Source organism: Schistocerca cancellata, chromosome 8, assembly GCF_023864275.1.
Source record: "Schistocerca cancellata isolate TAMUIC-IGC-003103 chromosome 8, iqSchCanc2.1, whole genome shotgun sequence".
NCBI classification, from domain to species: Eukaryota; Metazoa; Arthropoda; class Insecta; order Orthoptera; family Acrididae; genus Schistocerca; species Schistocerca cancellata.
The window spans coordinates 383,168,495-383,182,815 of NC_064633.1; positions in this window are offsets into that span (position 1 = coordinate 383,168,495).

The window sequence follows — 14,321 nt, forward strand, 5'->3', positions numbered from 1 at the left end:
CCAAATTTGTCTCTTGATTCCGTTCCGATCACTCTGTCTGCACTTTCACATCTTCTATCGCAGCTGTCCTCATATTCGTCAACCCTTCTAAGTAGTCCACGATTGTAGATTCGTTCCGCATTGTTGTTCGTGATTGTGACACCCGTCTCTTTTGCTGATACCGTCGTACCGCTGTGGAAGTTGTTCTAATTTTCTAGTTGCCTCTCCTTAATACTTTTTTGCCTCTTTTTAAATGTTAATAACAACTTTGCTTCTTACAACCCTCCAATCAGAACAGCGGCAGTGCCCTATAAAGTTGGTGCCCATCCCATACCTCACCTTGAAAAATCGACCGATTTTCAGTATGTAAATTATCCAAAGCTTAGCTTAACTGCTGCTTTAGGTGTTTCTTGTGCTGTCCTATTCTGCCTTCAACCAGACCTGTCTTCTTCTCCTGTTTCTTCTTCTTCAGCTCGATTTCTGTTTCATTCTGATCCATAGTAGTGAATTGTTTCAAGAATCCCTTAAGTTTCTCTATTGGCTTTCCGTTTCTTTCCACATTTCCCTATGATGGTCCTCCATTCTTTTATCCTTGACTCAGTCTTGTTTCTCTCTTTTCATCTCCTATTCGTATAGATCATTCATGAATTTATTATGAATCTCTTTATTCATATTTTTAATTTTTCCCACAATGAAAGTCATGAATTCTGTACGATCAGTGCTTCAGAGTCTCATCTGTCACGTTGGTTAATGCACTGGCAACACTCACTTGAGTCTCTGTTCTCTTATCTGTGTGTTCCAACATTCCTCCATTCTTCGTTTTTTTTTTTTTTCATTCACATTAAGCTTTTATTAGGCAACTCTTTCCTCTGTTTCCCTATGTGACTCTATATCCTTTCTAAATAATACGCGTTCTGTGTTCAGTACCCGCTGAGATCTCACATTATCTACCCCCACTACTGCTCCCAAACCTGGTGCTGCATCCATATGCTGCACTGTATCGCCCATATCTGTACTTTTATACAAACTCATATGACTTCGTGTACGCATTTGTTGTCTAATTCGCCAGAAACTCCCTATCTGCTTTCAAGGCAACAGATTAATTATGAATATATTGATTAATTATTAATATATTCGCTTCAGATTTTCCTGTTCACTTTGCTCATCTATTAAATATACCCTTCTAAAATGTAGCAGCGCTGGTCATTACGTACTCCACTCCGCAGATGGTATTACCAACACAGCCAACATCGACGTAAGTATGCACTGAAATTGAAGCTGCAAAAATTTTACATGTGTTACCATTTTCGTCCTTGCTGCTTCATAGTATCTGGATACAAATCTCTCTATTTATTCTTATTTCCTGCAACCCAAAGTCTTTGCACTGCCATTCCTTGCATGGCTAACCAGACTACCCGTTAAAAGTTTCTGACTGTGATGGAAAGATCACATGGAACCAGATCATGGGCAGGATACGCCAAATCTGGGACTTCCTCTGCGTTTGTAAAATTATATCTTAGTTGTTCTCCTGCTGTCTGATCTGACTGCTATGATTCCAATAGCAAATATTGCCCTCAGGATGCAGTACTAATTAGTGAAACTAAACAGTCAGTCTTCGATAATGCGACGTGTTGTAAGCGACCTTAAGCACCGCATCCTGTGTGGGGTCTCTTTGAAGCCTGCCTGTTTACTATAACATGTTATTAACTAGCTGTGAAAGTAAACTCATAAGTTACAATATCGGAAATTTAATTCCTAAACTGTGTTGGAGTTTGCAAGGATACAACATTTATGAATCATAATCACATCTCGCTGTCTGACAGTCACAATGACAGTCATAATTACTGGTTAGCAAGATTCATAGGCGAGTAAAAATGTCAGTCAGAATATGACGTGATGCTGTCATGCGTACAGACATGAGAAGTTGTATGGCAGGTAAGCATTGATGGCTCGGCAAGGAAATGACAGAGAGTGGCGATAACTTCTCTGAGGGGCAGGCCGTCACTTCTATTTGAACGAACGAATCGTTGTACCTATCGGTCCCTTTAACGCTGCTGCACCGAGGTCTTCCTTAAGTGAACTGTGACGGATTCCCTCACTGCCAGTCGTGTGTAACCCCGCTGACATCCTCCACCACAGTTAGGATGTTGCATGCTTCTCCCTTCCGTGTAATGCGTCCGGATCTGACTTCCGTTTTACTCCGAGTCCCATTCCCGAACCTTAAACTCCCTAAAAAGCGCACTTATCCACACCGTTCTACCAATTTTAGCTCCTTCGCAAATTTTCTATCCAGTCTCTCGCTTCGCTACCAACATTGGCCAATCGTATAAATTTATAAAGTCTCTTACTCCCTTCACCGGCTCCGTAACAGCTCATCTATCAGTCCACCTCTTTACCACCCGTCTCTGGTCCTGAAGCACCAAACAGAGCGGACATGACAGTCCATCCACGAATGACCATGTGTTCTTGCTGCGAGGGATTTCTAACTATCTTGGGGAAACAAAAAGGAAAACTTAAGTTCCGTCTTTTAGCATCTTCTGGGAGAGTCACCTGCGCGGCTATAATGGCAGAGATTTTTTTTTCTCAGATTTCTGCAGAAGTGATCTACATAGGGAACCTATGCTACTGCATGCCGGAGTAGCGTTCCTCCGAATTCCACCTGATTGATCGCTGTCGTCTGCCTTGAACAGCCCAGCGTCCATCTTTTACACCTCCTATTGTACAAACCTAATAAAGAAAGAGCAACTATAGATGGTACTGCCTCCGCAATCACCACCAAATCTGACATTATGATTCTAAGTGTAATTGCTCCTTCCCTTCTGTCGTTAGTGCCTTCATCGCCTCGGTCTCTACTCAAGGATAAGATGTACCTGGGATAGCCACTTTTTGACATCAAAGGCATAACGGGAATAATATGACAGAAAATGCTGAGGAACAAATTCAAATCTGACGGAATCATACTTAGAAATTAAATAACGTATCATATTGTAAGGCTGTGTTTTCAGGGGTGTGGGAGTGTATGAACAGATAAGAATATTTATAAATGAAGGTATGAATATTTAGGATAATAACGTAGTGGCAATAAACATAATATTATGGTGAAATATAAAATAGTAACCACAGTATACTTACGACCTCAAATTTATCTAACTGTATTATAATTCTACATCTGCCTTTTGCAATAATATATAGGCAGTCACGGTCAGTATCTTTACGGAAATGCAACGATTTGAGAACTAGGAGTAAGCTATAGGGGAAGACGGATAACATACAGTGCCCAAGATCAAAGTAGGAACAATAAAAATGGAAGACCTAGAACGAAGTACTCTGATTAAAAATGGTGTAAGACAGGCATGTAGTATTTCCACCCTACTGTTAAATCTAAACATTGAAGAAGAAATGACGCATGTAAAAGAAAGATTCAAGAGTTGGGTTAAAATTCAGGGAAAGAGGATGTCAATGATAAGTTTCATTCATGATGAAGAGCGACGTGCAATCATCGGGGCATTGAATGGAATGGACAATCTAATGAGTACTGAGTAAGGATTAAGGAATGGACAATCTAATGAGTACTGAGTAAGGATTAAGAGTAAATCAAAGAAAGACAAAAGTAATGAGAAGTGGCGTAAACCGAACATCGAAACTGTGGACTACAACATGGACGAACTGAAGTAATTCTACCCTGGATGCAAGAGGATGATGCAAACAGGACACATGAAACACAAATAGGGCTGTCCTAAGCAAGAGAAATCCGATAGTGTCAAGCATTAGACTTAATCTGAGGAATAAATTTCTGAGAACGTACTTTTAGAACCATAGTGAACCATGGAGTGTGAGACAAACAGAAAAAATGAGAATCGGAGAATTTGAGATGCTGAAAACTATCTGAACTGAAAAGAAAGGAGAAAGTTCATCACAGAATCGCCAAAGAAAGGAACATATCGAATACACGATGGTTGTAGTTTCTGATAAAAAAACGTTTATAAATCATTACTATTGTTGGCTATTATGAAGAAAGGTTATCATTATCTAAATAAGGTATTAGAATGTGCTACAGGTCCGACCTACAGCTTAATTTCGTTGACTTGTGAGGATAACAATATGAATGCTTTTATAATAACTCTCTCACAGCAGCATAGGACATCAGTTGTGTGGGACATAGGGGTTGTATTTTTTGTTATTATGGAATCTTTAACAATGATCATATGTTTATTAATAATGGATGAACTGTGGTGCAAAACAAATAAGTAGCGACGAATGAAGAATTATCTTAGATTTATTTAATATCATTCAAAGTTGTTCTACATGCGTAATACTTGATTCTACAGTCACCATATATGCATACATTAATGTGTACAACTAGTGAACCATATAACATTTGCATACTGCACACTAGCACATCCAGATAGTTCGTGACCACAGAAGTGGTGATAAAATCGATCTGTATAAAAAAAGCGCTGGAAGACAGATTCGCACCCATGATACGCCATTATCTTTGACAAGGATTGTAGTTACTATGAAAAAGCAAAACATCACTTAAATTTATGTTCAAAAGTGATAAGTACTACACTACCTCATAATGAGGGCAGGAATCATCCTGAGGATTATTAATGAAGTCATTTTATAATCATAAATCTTTCACAAAACTAGTCTGCTACTCTATATTAAATTATAGTAGTACAAACAAGTAAATTGAACGAATATATGTGTGTTTACTGTCTTGTAATCACCTAATTAGGCGAAAATGAAACAAGAAGCTAACATGAAAATCAGCATTAATCACATTCGCACTCAACGATTGTCTGTATATTACAATTATCCTATTGTCAAATAAATTTCATAATAAGTAAATAATCGTATGGCCGGTGCCAATATTCGCGATGTTCCTAGCTGAGTATATAATTGGAAAACAATGTTCCTTTTCATTCATACATTCACAATATACAAATATTAACAGAAAAGCAATAAATCAGTTTTTTAAAATAACGTATTTGTATTACAGGAATCTAGATTTAAACAGTAAAATCTTGCTCAGTTTATTAATATATGATATGGGCTACCGTTCCATCATTTGAGGAGATGAAAATAAATTTTTCAATTTCTCTGTGACTGACATTCTTACATACCATTTAATTTGAATATGGCTGTCTTCATATTAATGGCCCCCTAACTGCATTGGGTTTACTCACATAGCGACTTTTCTCCATGGCCCATAACAAACCTCTGACAAAGACGTGGATAGGATATTCCATCTCATAATCTCATTTGCCATCTCATTATTTTGGTATTTAATTGGTGAAGCAGGAAGACAAGACAGGAACTCAATAACAACAGCATCAAAGAACAGTGTCTGGATAGTGGTTTGTAGGATCATCACCCTACTCGAGTCATATGTTTCAGCAGCACTCCACACGCAACAAACAAAATAGAACAACAAGGGTTAGAGTGATAAAACATACTGTTTTTCTAGGAAGGTAAGTTCTTGTTAGTGCAGGAAACATAGGACAGTCCAAATCATGTTCATGAAGTCAGTGGTAATTAAAAAATAACAACATGATTCATATATATACATCTGTACTAATCAGTGGGACTTAATTCTCTCAAAATTCACTGGAAGGAATGTGCTGTTGGCTGGTAGCCTCTCCTTCAGTTTACGACACGAGACGTAGGCAAAGTTCAAGTGCATACAATAGGTACGTATTAACTTTCTGAATTGATAAACTTCATAAATTGGTGTTTGACATGTCCATTGTGGAATCTATATTCTATGATTGATTTAATTAGTTCTCACATCACCTGCACTTCATCGACGTCATTTCTGCAATTTACTATGATCCATAGTATCGGGTTAGAATTTTCGTCGTTTTACGCTTTGGTATGTACGGATTCGTTACCAAAACCTACGGCCCAACTCATCATCATGGCAGTTTTCTAATGTTCTTGACGTTCTACAGCCTTTGAGTATGCTGGTTTTACTTTCTGGCACACATTTCACAGCTTTTTCGCAATTTTTTTCATCGAATGGCCGCTGGCTCCAAGCCCTAGTTTCATCACTTCGTAAGCCTGAGGTGCTTTCCTGCCATATACTACCTCATACTGTGAAAAACCAGGACCTGCAATTTTACCCCTCCATGATTACTGAAGGTACCCATCCAAGGTGTCACGATTATTGTTCGCATAATAGCTTAACATGTTAGAATTATGCAATGTGGTCTCTCCATTCTCCCATTTGCTTGAGGGTGAAAAGAACATGTTTGATGTTTGGAGACGCACAGCAATAAACACATCATCAGACTGGTCCAAAAATTAGTGCCCTCATCCCTCACTGCAGTATCTGGAATGCCAAATGTGGAAACCAGTTATTCACTATTGCTTGTACTGCCCTACTTCATAACTAGTCAGGAATCGTAGTTATCGCTATGAATCGTGAAAAATGCTTTTTTATCGTGAGTATGTAACGACTACTGTTGGTTTTCGATTAAATGGCCTACATTATACAGTCCTATTGGTCTGAATGGCTTAGACTCTTCAACAGCCTCTGTAACAGCATTTGTCGGTGACTAAGGTCATCTCATTGTGCACGAGGTGCACAGCTCCTAACATCTTTTTAGTAGTGCTCCACCACACATTTTCAGGTACTCATTGGTCTGCTTCTGTGACCGTCATGATCTACCAACATATGGCCATGGCTTGTTTCAAAATTTTGTGCTTGAACCCCGCGGGAACCAACACGTGTGATCTGCACTTCGTCGTTCAGCGCAGTACATCGTCGTTTATTACGAAGTGCGGCTGTGACCTAAATTCCTGACAATCAGCGTCAGCTTCCTGCCACTCAGCAATGCTCTTGCCCATTGCATGTAAAACTCCATTTTTCTTGTGAGACCTTAACTTTTCGCGGCGAATTGAATGTTCAAATAACTTACTGGTTTGCTGCCGGGCGGTGGTCGACGAAGTCACCCGGCAGCAAACCCGTAAGTTATTTGTCCATTTTTCTTGTTTAAGCTATCAGCATTACTATGGTTTCTCCCTGGCTTGTACAATACCTCATAATTGATTGAGTCAACTTTGGTGCCAACCACCAGTCTTCTGGAAGGCTCTTTCGATCCCAACAAACACTTCAATGCTGCATGACCCGTCACTACTTTAAATTTCTGTCCATACAAACAACAATGGAAGTAAGAAATGAAGCTGAGAGCTGCTAGTATTTCCTTCTCCATAGTAGAACGATTCCGCTCCACTTTATTCTGGTCAGTTTTTGCACATTCCTGACAGAAGACATGCTCGCGATATTTTACTTACGTACTGCAAAATAACATTTATCAATACTCATACTCTTAGATGGTGTCCACTGTCTCTTGAACACCACCTGCAATCATCATATGTGCTCCTCCATGCCCCTCGAAGATAACATTCAGATATACAATGTACTATTTTTGTTTTAACTCCGCATTTCTCCATTCAAGAAACTTTGAGAAGAAGCTGGCCCATTTTTGAGCCCGGTGGCATCATACAGTTTTGTTAGTGGCCTCATGAAATGGCAAAAGCGATTTTGACCGGTTCTCTGGCACTTCTTCCAGTTGGTGATGGCCACTCGTCTAATCTATTGCCGAAAAATATTCACACAAAATATTTTTGTTGTGGTCGGTATGGGTTATGCCACTGTAAAGACACTGATACTCATAGCAAATAAATCAGTGGATTCCAGTAAGAGGTCTTCCATTGTTTTCTTAGCATTTTCTTGTGAACGCTTCACGTTCTCACGTAATGCAGGTGCATCAACGGTTTGCTCTTAGCAAAGATCTTCACTTTACCATTTTACAGCCGGCCGTTGTGGCCAAGCGATTCTAGGCGCTTCAGTCTGGAACTGCGTGACCGCTAAGGTCGCAGGCTCGAATCTTCCCTCGGGCATGGATGTGTGTGATGTGCTTAGGTTAATTAGGTTTAAGTAGTTCTAAGTTCTAGGGGACTGATAACCTCAGATGTTAAGTCCCATAGTGCTCAGAGCCATTTGAACCAATTGCAACCAATTTACATCATCCTCCTCTAGAACATATAATTAAGCAATCAGTAAATCCGTTGACAGACTCACCTCGTCCAAGACAAAATTATCAGGACCAATTGGAACCACTGAATCGTACTAAGCTTCTGCGAACAAATCGGTGTGACTTATCCAATACAAAACTGATTTATGGTGCCTGTATAATATATAATACTTCTTTTGGTAAGTGCGACGCTAAGACGCAATTGAAGCTGAGGGTATAAAAGAGAAAGCAGAGACGATTAACTCCGTTTTCCAACGTTCTTGCACAAATGAAAATGTAGAGGTAATGCATCAACTCAATTCTCATACCTCTACAAAGATGAGTGATATACACGCATCAAAAGAAGTATTGCATCACCTCGGTTCCCAGAATTCCGAAAAAGTTGGAATAGAGATCAACATAAACATCATTTCCGCCCTTTTTATTACTCGGGAAAACCACACATTGCATGTTGTACCACCATACAGCTAGACCTTCAGAGGTGGTATTCCAGATTGCTGTACACACCGGTTCCTATAATACCCAGTAGCACGTCCTCTTGTATTGATCCATACCTCTAATCGTCGTGGCATACTATCCACAACTTCATCAAGGTACTGTTGGTCCACATTGTCTCACTCGTCAACGGCGATTCGGTGTGGATCCCTCAGAGTGGTTGGTGGGTCACGTAGTCCATAAACAGCCCTTTTCTAACTTCCCGAGACAGGGCCGATGGAATTCATATCTGGAGAGCATGATAGCAACTCTAATCGAGTGATGTCGTTATCCTGACGGAAGTCATTCACAAGGTGTGTACGATGGGGGCGCCAGTTGTCGTCCATGAAGACGAATGCCTCACCAATATTCTGCCGATAAGGTTGCACTATCAGACGGAGGATGGTATTCACGTATCGCACAGACGTTACGGCACCTTCCATGGACCACCACCGGCGTACGTCGGCTCTACGTAATGCCACACCAAAACAGGAAGGAATCTCCACCTTGCTGCAGTCGCTGGACAGTGTGCCTAAGGCGTTCAGCCTGACCGGGTTGCCTCCAAACACGTCTCCGACGATTGTCTGGTTCAAGACATATGCGACACTCATTGGTGAAGAGAACACTACGCCATTCCTGAGCGGCCCATTGGGAATGTTGTTGGGCTCATCTGTATCGTACTGAATTGTGGCGTGGTTGCAAAGACTGACCTCACCATGGATATCGGGAGTAACGTTTCGCATCATGCAACCTATTGCACACAGTTTGAGTCTTTACACGACATCCTGCGGCTGCACGAAAAGCGTTATTCAAAATGGTGGCGTTGCTGTCAGGGTTGCTCCGAGTTATAAACCGTAGGTAATGTTCATCCACTGCAGTAGTATGTGTTGGGTGTCCTGAGCGAGGCATGTCATCGACAGTTTCTGTCTCTCTGTATCTCCTCCATGTCCGAACAACATCGCTTGGTTCGCTCCGAGACAACTTTACACTTCCCTTGTTGAGAGCCCTTCCTAGCACAAAGTAACAACACGGACGCGACTGAACAGCGGTATTGACCGTCTAGGCATGGTTGAACTACAGCCCTGCAGCTAGGCGACTAGCGCGAGTTTTGGTGTGCTCGTAAAGATAAGTCATTTTAGATTATAAAACATATAGATTAGTACTGATTACGTGGTAAATAAGTGTATTAGTGTGCCGTTTAAGTGTACCATTAAAGGTTTCATTTTTCTTTACGTAATATAGCAGAAAACGCGAAAAGACCGTACAGTCGTATTTTCTGTTTACGTTCTGCTGCAGCAAATCTATAGAATTTCGTTTAGTTGTTCCTTGCTCTCTCCAGCAATTTAACTTAGCGTACCTCTTCATTATTTAACTAGCATTTCCGGAAAGTAGCGTAAAGTTTAATTTCTTGTTTCAGAAACTTTGCACTTTTGTTTTTGTTTACACACAGTTGCGTATAGGCCAAATTTGTGTAACCATATTTTCGTGTTTATCTGTAATTTAACTGACTTATTCTTAATAAACTATTACGTTTATCATGAGTGAAAAGTTCTTGACTTGCCGTAGAATTGTTAGGTCGGGGCTTTGGTGTGATGGGTGCTGTAGTTTTTTCCATGTGGGTGACTGTAGTGGCGTGGGAATAGGGGAAGTAAATGAGACTCATCAGTGGTTTTGTAGGATTTGTAGTAGAGATAGGAAGATACTAGAACAGGAGGGGAAAATTGCCGCCCTTCAGGCTGAGTTAGACAAGGCCAGGGGACATCTTGACAGGTTAAGGAGGGAGAAGGGTAAAGAGAGGTGGGAAGTGGCAACAGGCAACAGGAGGAACAGGCCTAGAACTTTGTCTGACAGCTTTATGGTGAATGTGGAAAATAGATTTGACCTGTTGCTTCAGTTAGAATCTGGTGAGCCTCAAGCAGTTGCAGGTGTAGACAGGGCACAACAAACTTTCAGCAGCAAATTGAAAAGTAAGAATGTAGGGAAATCAGTAAAGAGAAAGAAAGTGTTGTTGTTAGGTAGTTCCCATGGAAGAGGTGTTGGCCAACTTTTGCAGGATGAACTAGGATCAGAATACCAGGTCACCAATTTTTTTAAACCTAGTGATGGTCTGGAGCAGGTGACAGAGGATTTAGGATCACTTTGCAAAGATTTCACTAAGGAAGACACCGTGGTTATAGTGGGTGGGGCGGGTAACAATGTTGACAGAGATCCTGGGTACAGTATAGAGTGTGACCTGGCGAAGATTGCATCAGCATCGAAGCATACTAGTGTTGAGTTTGTATCTGTTCTTGGGCGCCATGACCGACCTCATTTGAACTCTTCTGTCAAGAGAGTTAATTTGGAGCTGGAACGGCCACTCATGTCGGGTGCGGGGTCACACATTGGTGTGGTTCATGTTGATTCTCTCAATAGGTGGGATTATTCTAGGCATGGCCTTCACCTCAACAGGAAAAGGAAGGGTAAATTGGCTTGGGAAATAGCAGGAAAGTTAAAGGGGGGAGGCACTGTCATGAGTGGTAAAATACCAGTGGTTATAGGATTCAGAAAAGACCCTTTTTTAGGGTAGGGAGAACAGAAAGAAAGCAAATTTTAAGAGCGGTTAGAACTGAGACACACCTTCAGTTTCAGAAAGAAATCAAAAAACATAATTCCAGCTTATTACATCAGCATAAACAGCCATTGGTTAAGAATTTTCAACTGTCAGCAGATATTTTAACTCCACGCAATTTTAACTTAGTCAATGTGAAATGTCAGCTATCTTTATTGCATCAAAATATTCGAGGACTGAGAAATAAAATTAATGAATTAACTATCTGCATAGATGAATTAGTCTTCAAACCCAGCTGACATAATCTGCCTCTCTGAACATCATGTGACCACTGGTATAGAACTTTTAAGTGTTACAGGGTTTAGGTTAGCATCTCACTTTTGTAGATCAGAAATGGAGAAAGGAGGAGTTGCCACATTCTTCAGGAACTGTCATAAATTTAAGAACATAGACATTCATAAATTTTGCCTAGAACAGCATATGGAAGCATGTGCAACAGAATTAGATTTTCACAAAAAATCCATCATAATATTAAGTGTATATCGAGCACCTGCAGGCAACTTTAATCTGTTTGTAAACCACCTTGAAGCTGTACTGGCCCATTTAACAACCAAAAACAAAGAAATAGTGGTTGCTGGCGATTTCAATGTAGATTTCCTTAAAGACTCTCCCAATAAGAATTTATTTGAGTTAGTAACACTATCATTCAACTTAATTCCCACAGTAAAGTTCCCCACTAGAATAGCCACTTGCTCACAAACAGCCATTGATAATATCTTTATAGAAAAGTCCAATGAACAAAATTATATTACAAAACCAATAGTCAATGGCCTCTCAGACCATGACATGCAGTTCCTTCTGTTAAATGTTAATACTGAATAGGATATAAAATATGTTAAATCTGAGCTCAAGAGGGTAATCAGTAAGCCAAAAATTGATTATTTTAGGACACTCCTCAGAGACATTCACTGGACTGATGTTTACAGTGCTCATGGCATGAATGAAAAATATAACATTTTTGCTAATAAAGTGCTTACCTTATTCGAACACTGCTTTCCCTCAAAACTTACCAAGGTTAGAGCAAAGTCTACAAAGAAGCCATGGATTACTCGAGGAATAGGGGTATCTTGTAAAACAAAAAGAAAACTGTATCTCTCAATCCGAAACATTTCCAATGTTGATGCTATAGCACATTATAAGAAATACTGCAAAATAATAAAGACTGTAATACGGATGTGAAGGCAAATATATTACAAGGAAAGATAGTCATATCAGATAACAAAATAAAGACAATATGGGATATAGTGAAGGAGGAGACCGGTAGAACCAGACATGAAGAGGAACAAATAGCATTAAGAGTAAATGATACATTGGTGACAGATGTGTATAGTGTTGCAGAACTTTTTAACAAACATTTTATAACTGTTACTGAAAAGATGGGGTTGTCAGGCTCGGTAGATGCTGCTATGGATTACCTTAGACCAGACATTTCAAGTAACTTCCATAATATGAATTTGACCCTCACTACCCCAACAGAAATAATGTCCATCATAAAACCTTTAAAATCAAAAACATCTAGTGGGTATGATGAAATATCAACAAAGTTAATTAAAGAATGTAATTCTGACCTAAGTGACATATTAAGCTATCTGTGTAACCAGTCATTTATCAGTGGAATATTTCCTGAATGGCTGAAATATGCTGAAGTTAAGCCACTGTTTAAGAAGGGAGATAAAGAAATAGCATCAAATTTCTGTCCAATTTCACTGTTGCCAGCATTCTCAAAAATTTTTGAAAAAGTAATGTACAGTCGTCTTTATAACCATCTTATCTCAAATAACATACTGTCAAAGTCACAGTTTGGATTTCTAAAAGGTTCTGATATTGAGAAGGCTATCTACACTTACAGTGAAAATGTGCTTAATTCATTAGACAAAAAATTGCAGGCAACTGGTATATTTTGTGATCTGTCAAAGGCATTTGACTGTGTAAATCACAATATCCTTTTAAGTAAACTAGAATATTATAGTGTAACAGCAAATGCTGCAAAATGGTTCAAATCTTATATCTCTGGCAGGAAACAAAGGGTGTTATTAGGAAAGAGACATGTATCAAGCTATCAGGCATCATCCAACTGGGAACTAATTACATGTGGGGTCCCACAAGGTTCCATTTTGGGGCCCTTACTTTTTCTTGTGTATGTCAATGACCTTTCATCAGTAACATTACCAGATGCTAAGTTTGTTTTGTTTGCCGATGATACAAACATTGCAATAAATAGCAAATCAAGTGTAGTCTTAGAAAGATCAGCCAATAAAATATTTGTGGACATTAATCACTGATTCCTAGCCAATTCCTTGACACTAAACTTTGAAAAAACACACTACATGCAGTTCAGAACTTGTAAGGGGTGTCCCAAAAGTATATGTCTAACATACGATGACAAGAAGATACAAGAAGTGGACAGTGTTAAATTCTTGGGATTACAGCTTGATAATAAATTCAACTGGGAGGAGCACACCACAGAACTGCTGAAGCGTCTTAACAAATCTCTGTTTGCAATGCGAATTTTTTCAGACATAGGGGATATAAAAATGAAAAAGCTGGCATACTATGCTTACTTTCATTCCATAATGTCATATGGGATTATTTTTTGGGGTAATTCATCAAGCCAAGCTAAAGTTTTCCGGGCACAAAAACGTGCAGTAAGAATTATATGTGGTGTGAACTCAAGAACATCCTGCAGAAGCCTGTTTAGGGAACTAGGGATACTAACTACTGCTTCCCAATATATTTATTCCTTAATGAAATTTGTCATTAAAAATATATCACTTTTTCAAACCAACAACTCAATTCATGGAGTCAATACTAGAAATAAGAATAATCTTCACAAGGATTTAAAGTCACTCAGTCTTGTACAAAAAGGTGTGCATTATTCAGGAACGCACATTTTCAATAACTTGCCAGCAGCCATAAAAAGCTTAACAACCAATGAAATTCAGTTTAAGAGAAGCCTAAAGGATTGATTGGTGGCCAACTCCTTCTAATCCATTGATGAATTTCTTAGTAAAACCAACTGATTTGTATATAAGTAAAACATAACTTCTGCACAATTTCAGTGCAGTAATGTGTTCATTGAAAATTTGTGTGTGTGTGTGTGTGTGTGTGTGTGTGTGTGTGTGTAAGTATAATCTAACTTCTGCACCATTTCAGTGCAGTAATGTGTTCATTGTAAATAAGTATTACAGCAGTTGTATTACATGTTTATTGCCTTATAA